Source organism: Castor canadensis, chromosome 16 (assembly GCF_047511655.1).
Source record: "Castor canadensis chromosome 16, mCasCan1.hap1v2, whole genome shotgun sequence".
NCBI classification, from domain to species: domain Eukaryota; kingdom Metazoa; phylum Chordata; class Mammalia; order Rodentia; family Castoridae; genus Castor; species Castor canadensis.
This window is the reverse complement of record NC_133401.1, coordinates 31,085,113-31,095,669: the sequence shown is the minus strand read 5'-3', so window position 1 is coordinate 31,095,669 and position 10,557 is coordinate 31,085,113. Positions and strand designations below refer to the sequence as shown.

Here is a 10,557-nt window from a genome sequence, read left to right as displayed (position 1 = left end):
CTGCCCCCACCCCCTCCCTTACCACCCACCCCACCCCTTCTCTCTCCCCCCACCCCCTCAATACCCAGCAGAAACTCTTTTGCCCTTATTTCTAATTTTGTTGTAGAGTATAAGCAATAATAGGAAGGAACAAGGGTTTTTGCTGGTTGAGATAAGGATAGCTATACGGGGCATTGACTCACATTGATTTCCTATGCGTGTGTGTTACCTTCTAGGTTAATTCTTTTTGATCTAACCTTTTCTCTAGGTCCTGGTCCCCTTTTCCTATTGGCCTCAGTTGCTTTTAAGTTATCTGCTTTAGTTTCTCTGCGTGGAGGGCAACAAATGCTAGCTAGTTTTTTAGGTGTCTTACCTATCTTCACCCCTCCCTTGTGTGCTCTCGCTTTTATCATGTGCTCAAAGTCCAATCCCAATGTTGTGTTTGCTCTTGATCTAATGTCCACATATGAGGGAGAACATATGATTTTTGGTCTTTTGGGCCAGGCTAACCTCACTCAGAATAATGTTCTCCAATTCCATCCATTTACCAGCGAATGATAACATTTCATTCTTCTTCATGGCTGCATAAAATTCCATTGTGTATAGACACCACATTTTCTTAATCCATTCGTTGGTGGTGGGGCATCTTGGCTGTTTCCATAACTTGGCTATTGTGAATAGTGCCACAATAAACATGGGTGTGCAGGTGCCTCTGGAGTAACCTGTGTCACAGTCTTTTGGGTATATCCCCAAGAGTGGTATTGCTGGATCAAATGGTAGATCAATGTCCAGCTTTTTAAGTAGCCTCCAAATTTTTTTCCAGAGTGGTTGTACTAGTTTACATTCTCACCAACAGTGTAAGAGGGTTCCTTTTTCCCCACATCCTCGCCAACACCTGTTGTTAGTGGTGTTGCTGATGATGGCTATTCTAACAGGGGTGAGGTGGAATCTTAGCGTGGTTTTAATTTGCATTTCCTTTATTGCTAGAGATGGTGAGCATTTTTTCATGTGTTTTTTGGCCATTTGAATTTCTTCTTTTGAGAAAGTTCTGTTTAGTTCACTTGCCCATTTCTTTATTGGTTCATTAGTTTTGGGAGAATTTAGTTTTTTAAGTTCCCTATATATTCTGGTTATCAGTCCTTTGTCTGATGTATAGTTGGCAAATATTTTCTCCCACTCTGTGGGTGTTCTCTTCAGTTTAGAGACCATTTCTTTTGATGAACAGAAGCTTTTTAGCTTTATGAGGTCCCATTTATCTATGCTATCTCTTAGTTGCTGTGCTGCTGGGGTTTCGTTGAGAAAGTTCTTACCTATACCTACTAACTCCAGAGTATTTCCTAGTCTTTCCTTGATACAGAGTTTGATACATTACTCAGTTTAATTATTGCATTTCAGTTACCAATTCAGGTTATTCACATTCCAGCAACTGATGGATGGATGTAAGAAGCTCTCTTCGCTAAAACACCTCTCTGGCATGTGGTAGCTTTCTCTTACCAAATATAGAATAGGACCTGTGGTTGATGAGAGTTTTTATCTCAGAAATAAATAATACTGTAAGGTCCAGTTAGGGTAACCCTGCCTGGCTTTAGGTATAATTTTAATGTTTTTCTCCTGGTAAATCCACCAAAATCTTCCCTTTATTTTTCTGCTTACATTCCTTATTTCTCTTACTTCCATTTTTCTGCTCCTAAGCTTTGTTGAGACACATTTCTGGAAAACTGACTTTCCACCTGGTTTTGTCTGACATTGTTAAAGACTGCTCAGATTCCAATATGGAAAAGCAATATGGGAAAGCAATTTTCCAAGCAATGGAAAATTATAGCTGTAAAAACCTAATGAACCTCAACTGGTGGGATTAGAAGGTTAAGAAAATGCATACTTTTAAAAAAAGCAAGCAGCAGCACTTTGTCAACTATGCATGTTGAAATAATTATCTGTCGTAATATAGAGCAAAGGAAGTACAAATAATCTTTTAGTGCTTCACATGGTCTCAGCTCTTCATATTTTTAAATTCAACATTTTCCAAAAAATTGTTTACCAGGAGAAAAATTTGCTTGGGGGATTGAGCCCAGGGCCTTGTGCAATCCAGGAAGGGCTCTACCACTGAGCTGCAACCCCAGGCCAGGAAAATGTTTTGAAGTATGATTTTGAATACTGGACTTAGCCTTTGGGTTACCAAATAAGAAGAAACAGGAAACCCTAGAAAATTTTGCATAATCCCCCATGTTTAAACATTTGTTTCATATCTATGGATGTTGATGAAATACATTTTTGCACATTCATATAATATCCCCATCAAGAAATTTTTTTAACAAATTAGTAATAAAATAAACTTTAATTTTAAAGAGAAATTACATCTTCCTGCTGATTGTGCAGGAAGAATCTTTTAGTATTGTAGTTTATCTAAGACTAAGATTTAGCTCTAATGGTTTAAAATTTATAAATTATCTATATTGGGTTTATGGGACAGCTCAATTATTGCTTTTCACATTTATTGCATCTGTTCAGTTGGGAATGTCAACACAAAATTGTCCTTCGTTCAGTCTCAGCCCTTTCTCTCCATTTCCTCAATGCTCACACCACTTCCCAGCACTTTTTTCTCTTTGGAATACACTTTTCCACTTGGCAAATCACTGTAGAATATTCATTTCCAAGAGTAAAAATATGTGATCAGGGAGCTCCCTCAGCCTTCACAGCAGGTGAACTACACTGGATGCATTTCTCATTGTCACCTAGATGTAACCTAGTATCACTTATAATTTTTAGGACATATAATAATTTTTAGATACATGGCTAAAGTACACGACAGTAAAAGTACCCATTATTGTATAGGAAATTCTGAAAGAAAAGTGCTGTGATAAAGTGCCCTACTGATCATTTTATGTGATGTAAGAATCAGTCAGAGACTTGCTATTTTCAAATTGCCTCCATTCCTAGACATCTGGAAATCTCTTCTGTCTTTGTCTTGCTCAACTGAAGCATGAGGACTAGGGCCAATGTGGTACATGCTGTAAAATCTATTTCACAACTGTTGCTTTACCACTTGTAAGATTAAGCTGCTATTCAACATGGGAGCCCTCCTTATTTCCAACTTCTTAAAAATGAAAACGAAGGCATGTCTTAACATCATTGAAATATGTTTCAGCCTCTATAGCGGCTGGACTGATTGTGTCTGTCTAATTTATGGTGCCATTGAATTACCTAAAAGAGAATGGTACACAAAGAAGCTTAGACTTACAAAATGCATGCAAGAATATATGAATGTACCAGAGAAAACAAACCACCAGAACTTCAGAAAAATTCAGAGAAAATTATCTTTTCCCCAGAAAAGAAAAATAGAGCCTTGAGAAAGAGTGGTTATTTTTTATGAGAATAAAGGGGCAAAGTGTGGGGAAACATGTTTCTACAAATACAAAGATGCTTGTCACTCAGAGCCTTGGACTACCAAAGAGTGAAGAATAAAATGCAAGAATGGAAGGGAGTATGTAGACAATGAAAAATGTACATACCAGGACCAGAATGGTTTGGGTGGCTCTGGCCTCTGGGGAGACTCCAGGGGACTGACGGTCACTGTGAATATACTGTACCTGCCTCTTGTACCTGTAGAGAAGGTTCACCACGAAGCCACTGGCCCCAGTCGTGAGACCCAGACACACCATCAGTGAAACAGAGCAAAAACATGTACAATGGAGTTATAACAGTGCCAGAAACAAATCCCAACCAATAGCCAAAATCCAATCTCTCAGTGGCATTTCTGCTCCTATTAGGGCCAGTCACTCTCAGGAATCGTGATGTTTAGAAACAGATGCACAGGCTAGCTGAGTGAACAGGAGGGACCAATATACTTGGTGGCTCTGCGTTTCAGCTTCATCCACCTGGTGTTGTTGGGGCTGACTGTAATTGCTTGGAAGCAGCTCAGAAGGCGGGTGGTATGCAGGGAAATCCCCCTTGCTACTCTGTAAAGGTAGAGAACAAGTTTATACCCAATGTCTTCAAGTAAAATTTTCAACTCAAATTCTGCCATTGTCTGAAGAATTCCTCTTGAGATAATAGCCAAGGAGTTGCCAAATGTCAAGTGCTTTGTAATCAGGTCTTTATGTATCAAACCCTTTCCAATTGGCACAAAGAAGGAATAATGAGGTAGAATTGAGGAATTTTCCAGGATCCCTACTATAATCTGGGAGAAGAGGAAAATCCCAGATTTTTAGGAATCATTCCCCTTCCTTGTTAAAAAAAAAAAAAGGGAAATGTATTAGGGTCAAAAGACCCAAGAGAGAAATTTAAAGTAACAATGTATTACCTTTGCAACATACACTTAACTGGGTCCACAAATTAACTAAAAGGATAAAAGGGAAACACCCCAAACTCCATTTTGTATCTGTGTCCTTTTTCTGAGTCATTCTCTCCTGCTGCCACTTTGCAGCCATCTTGGAATCCAGGAAGGACAGGACTGCTGCATAAACATTCCGTGACAGGAGACAAAGCTAATATCTGCCAGGCAGCAATGACTTATTTTTACAGGACCAATCCTGAGACCAAGGGTTTCCTGAACACCACTGGCTGCTGCCTATGAGCCCCGGGACACACCCATAACTGGCACCACTTAAAAATTACGCAAACCTCTCTCCCTAAACCTACTTATTCCTCCCCCACTTAGACCTGAAACACACATACATGAGGGGAGGAGGGATTGAAATGTTATCTTGATGCTTCTGGCAGTGTTCCTGTACCACATCACCTAAATCTCCTTTCTCTGACCTCCATCATCCACTTTCTTTGGTATACTGGAATAAGTGTTCAGATCTGATACATGGAACCCAAGTGTTTAGGCTTGTGTTCCAAGATTCCTGCAACACTTTTATTAAAGTAGCTGAAAACCAATGTTTGCCACTTATACACCTTTCCCATGGATGAATTTCTTCAAAACGTTTATTTTTTGTATGAACAGATATTATATTCATTTCATTGGGATAAATTGTATATTTTTAATGAAGTTTAATTTTTGTTTCAATGCTGAGGGTCAAATGAAGAGGTTCACACATGCTAGACAAGTGTGGTCTACTACTGAGTTTTATCCCTAGCTGTTAATAAATTTTAATGATTGAAACACTTAAGTATTCCCAAATTTTAAAATTTATGTCCATTAATCCAGAGGTTTCTGTCATGTATTTACAGCAATGTTGAGTGCTATGACAATGTATAGTCTCTTTTTTTTAAACAATGAATTACTACTAAGAATGAGATACATATATCACACATGTAAGATGTGAATGATCTGGTGATATTTATTTGATGACCCTCTATTGAAAATATTTGTGTTTTTCTCAGATGAGGGGTCTCACTATGTAGCACAGAAAAGATTTGAACTCCTGCTACTTCTGTCTCAGCCTCTCAAGTGCTGGGATTACAGATATGTGTCACCAGACACAATTCCAAAATATTTTTGATAAGATCCAAGACTTGTCCCAAACAAAGATTTTGAGGGAGTGTGTTTATCTCCATTAAAATAAGGAAAAGGTGACCATAATTACTAAAACTTCAATTATTAATCAATGCTCATTTGAAGTCAATATGATAAATTCATAAAGCAAATAAATTATCACTCACTTTCAAACCTTGTTTTGCAATTTGTTAAATTCGATTAACTGAATTAAACTTATAATAAATATAATATTCTCAGATATGAAAAACAGGTACAAAATATGCTGTAAATTCAGTACACTTTCCACTTAATTTTTAAATTTCTAAGAATGCAAATGAAATCATGAGGTCTTCCAGCTGGGGATATGGCTCAAAGAGTAGAGTGCCTGTCTATTAAGCACTAAGCCCTGAGTTCAAACTCCAGTACCAGGACAAACAAATAAATAAATATTTTTTTAAACCATGGGGTCCTCTAAAGATGGTATTATATGAGAATCTCTACATTATTTTTATTAGCACTTAAGTGTACAAAACAAATGGTTCCATTATGACATTTCCATACATGCATATAATGAACTTTGATGAACTTATTCCCACTATTATTATTTTTTATCCTCCTTCCACCATTCCTATGCCATATCTGTAGTAGTCCCCCTTTGACTTTCATGTCCTCCTTTCCCCCCTAGATTCCTGTGACAGAAAATGTAAGACATGCTTATTTTATTTAACATAGCAGACTCCAGTTCCATCAATTTCTACCAGATGCCATTTCATTCTTCTTTATGACTAATAAAACTCCATTGTGTATGTAGACACCACATTTTCTTTACCCATTCATCAGTTGGTAGATACCTAAGCTGACTCCATAAACTGGCTATTGGGAATAGTGCAATGATAAACATGATAAACATTGGATACAGGTATCTTTATAATAATCTGATTTTAATCTTTGGGGATATAACAAGAAGTGATATAGCTGTATTACATGGGTGTTTTTGTGGGAATACCATACTATTTCCATACTGGCTGTACTGAATTACACTTTCACCAGTGGTGTATAAGGTTTCTTTTCCCCCTACATCCTTGAAACATTTGTTGTTTTCTTGATTATAACCATTCTGGTTGAGGTGAAACAATCTTAATGTCATTTTGTGTTTCATTTATGAGTAATGAGGTTGAAATTTTCTTCATGTATTGTATATTTTTACCTCTTCTTTTGAGAGCTGTTTGTTCAATTCATTTGTTCACTTACTAATTAGTTTATTTTGGGTGTTTAATTTTTTCAGTTCTTTATGTATTCTGTATAATAGTCACTTGTGTGATTCACAGCTGGGCAGATTTTTTCCTACTCTGTAGGCAGTCTCGTCATTCTAGGAATTGTTTCCTTTGATTGCAGAAGCTTTTTAATTTGATGTAATCATATGATCCTGCTATACCACTCTTGGGGATATATCTGAATGTGTGTGAGCACAAAATAGAGACACCTGCACACTCATGTTTATCTCAGCACTATTCTCAATATCCAAGTTATAAAATCAGCCTATGTGCCCATCAACAGACAAATGAAGAAAATGTGGTATAAATTCAGTGTGGAATATTATTCAGCCATGGAATAGAACAAAATGATGTCATTTGCAAGAAAATGAATGGAACTGGAGATTGTCATGTTAGGTGAAATAAATTAAATTCAGAACCATAAGTAACAATGTTTTCTTTCATAGGTGGATGCTATATCTAAAGAAAAAAACAGACATAAGCATAGATATAGGACCATATGAGAAGGAGACCAGTGGGAGCTGGGAAATGAGAAGTCAAGGGGGCAGAATATGTTCAAAGTACATTGTATGCATAATAAGTTCATAATTAAACCCATTTAAAAATCACAAGAAGGCTAAAATGGGGGAGAGGAACATAAAAGAGTAATAGAGGGTGAATATGATCAAAGTGTATCGTATGCACGTTTGGAAATATCACAATGACACTATCCATTTTGTACAATTAATATGTACTAATAAAATGTAGGGGGGAAAGTTTAAAAACTAAGGAAACCTGAATAAAACATGGACTTTAGTTTTAAAAATGTACATTATATATATGTATATATATATTTTATATGATATATAAATCATATAAATGAATGGATAAACACAATGTAGTATACACATAAAAAGAGATATTAATTTTATTTTAAAAGAAAGGAGATTTGTACACATATTACAACATGGATGGTTAAGAGGACACTGAAGAGCAATAAGCTCTTATCCCTACATGAAGTATCTAGACTGTCAGTTACTTAGATACAGACACCAAGATGATGGTTTTCAGGAGCTGGAGGACAATAATAAGGTGAGTTGTTTCATGGGTATTGAGTTTCAGGTTTGCAATGAAAAAGTTGTGGAAATTATTTGCAGAGCCATGTGAATATTCCTCATGCGACTAAGCTGTATACTTACAAATGGTTATGACAATAAATGTTTCCTATGTGAGTTTTACCACAATTTCAGAAACAGCCGGGACAGTTTGGTTAGTAAGAGAATGGTGCTGGCTCTGTGATATCATTGCAGAGCTGAAATGATGGTTATGAAATAGCATAGACTTAGATACACAAATTAGTGGTATAAAATGGAGGACCACAGTGATGAGCCTGTGTTTCTAGTTATAGGAGAAAGTTAGAAAGGTGTTAAACCAGAGACTACAATAATCATTTTTTGTGGTTGAATACTGTTGTAATGCCAGCAGAGCCTGACAGGAGACTTTTGTGTGTGAGCTGGACCGTGACAATGGCAGTAGGAATGGAGAAACCAAATCTAGCCACATCTATTTTCCAGAAAGGAAGAGCACATGAAAAGTGATGTCTGTGTGTCTTGCACATAGCAAGTAAATCAGAATCTCTACACACACCTAATCTCTCTTCTTTTGTGAAAAGAGTAATAGAGTAAGTTCAAGTTTCTGTCTTGTCTCAGATTAACTGAACTGCCTCAAGACAGTGTTATGGTCCCAACAGAGCTTAAGACAATTTTTGGAACTCCATTTCATTTTTATTTCTCAATGCCACCAAAGTCTTTATTTCTTAATTGGCAATCACTTTATATTTCTGCCACTTTTGAAACAATTGAATTAACTAATATCAATGATCCATGACAATCCTTCCTGTAATCCAGGTATTCGGGCACAGGAAGAAATTAAAAGTTCCCCAAGAAGCATATAAAATTGTGAGCAGGAGGAATGGAATGAGTAAAGATACTCAGACTAAGATTAGATGACAGCTGCATAAATTAGTAAAAACATTTCAGTTTTGAAACTGACAAAATTTCTTTCTGTCATTTATACCGGAATGCACAGGTTGGATTTACACAGGTGTGGAGGGGTACTCACAGTCTATTCTGCACCAAAAGAAAATATGATTTTGTCGAAAAGACTTAAAGGTCTCACCTCCAAAATCAGCAACAGAGTCACTTTCCCCTACCACACCTATTTCTTCAGTTTGTGGTTTCCTGCATCTTGGAGTAAAACGAGAAGGTTCTTACCTGTGTGCCCTATGATACCATGACAGTGAGTGTCACACTAGGAGGTTGAGTCTGTCCTGTGATTGGGATGAGACACTGAGCCTTGACTTACAGGTTCATTATTCTCTGCCCCTCTTTCCCAAAAGACTGCTGATTTTTACATCAACTCTAGTTCCATATGAGCATCTACATGAGGAATTGAGTAAAACCTTCATCCCAATTCCCTGTTAACCAGTATAGACATGGTCAAGTCTGAGAACCACACCAAATGCAACCAGTCCCAAAGATGGCACAGAGGTGTCACTAAGAATCCCTGATCACATAGGTAGACTCCCTATTCTTGATGAATATGCATCTTCCCAAGAAGCACAACTACTAAGGACTGAAGAAGATGAAGGTCAACAATAGAAGGCCTTGCAAGCACATGCTGAGACCATCAAGGCCCCATGTGAAGCTCAAGGAGATTAATCCTAAGGTTCCAAGAATGACAGACATAAGCTGAAGTGACATGTTGTACATGGTTCGCCTCAGACTCAGGAAGCATGTTCACAACTGCAATGTCAAGTGTCTCAGGCTTCTCAGACAAAGGGCAAGACCAAGACTCAAACTGAGAACAGGCAAAGCTTCAATTCCTGATCTGCTCAGTTCTGGCTGTAAGTCAGGCCTTCCAAATGTGCCAGCCCTAGTGAAAGCCCCATAGTAAAGGCCTCTGTCTACCCATGTGAGGACCAAGGAATAGTGTGGGTGCTGGGCTGCAGTCTGCATGGGGCTGTCGCTCTGATGGCACTACAGATAAAACTGAAGCAGAGAAAAAATGTTATCATGTGATCAGCATAGGAACAACTTTGAAATAAAATAAAATATTGGTAAGTAATAAACTATCATGTTCAAATGTTACAACAATTTGACTGTTAAGCTCAATAAAATGAATCTGTATTTGGATAAATGTGAATCAGTACTCGATTAATGTATAATTCTTACAAGGAATAAGAAATAGGCATAAAAATATTTCCTTGTAATTTCAGCATGTCCATTTAAATTCAATTTTTAAATTTGAAGGAATGCAGGGGCTGGCAGAGTGGTTCAAGTGGCAGAGCACCTCCCTAATAAGCATAAGGCCCCGAGTTCAAACTCCAGTATCACCAAAAAAAATTAAATTTCAAGGAATGCATATAAAAGCGTGAGCAAGTATTTTAGAATGAAAAATGATTAAATAAACAAAAGGTCTTATTATTAGATGTGGAATCTCATAAGTCAATATTTATAAATTATTTTCTTCATTAAATGAAATTTTAATTAATTCAGAAACAAAATTAAGAAAAACTATTCCTTCTGAAATTCACACAAATAGAAATCAAACTTAAGAGAGAAATTACAGAAAACATTATGAAATCACATTAATGATAAGGAATTAATATTCAGAATATATAGGGAACCAAAAACTCAAAAAATAAATGAATTAAAAATGTGCACAAAACTTGAATAAGTTTCCTCCAAAAAATACCAACATCTGGCAAGAAGCATATGGAGAGACACGAAGAAAATATAAATTAAATTTGAAATTAAATCATACCTTCCACCCACTAAGATGGATACAGCCAAAATAAATAAATTAATACAAACAAAAACATAAGAAGTGTTGGTGAGGCTG

At 36.8% G+C, this 10,557-nt stretch overlaps 1 pseudogene; it reads right to left on the bottom strand.

The window, feature by feature from the left end:
* Positions 1–3,407: 3,407 nt before the first annotated feature.
* Positions 3,408–6,548, bottom strand: LOC109674890 (vomeronasal type-1 receptor 4-like; annotated as a pseudogene).
* Between the last annotated feature and the right edge of the window lie 4,009 nt (positions 6,549–10,557).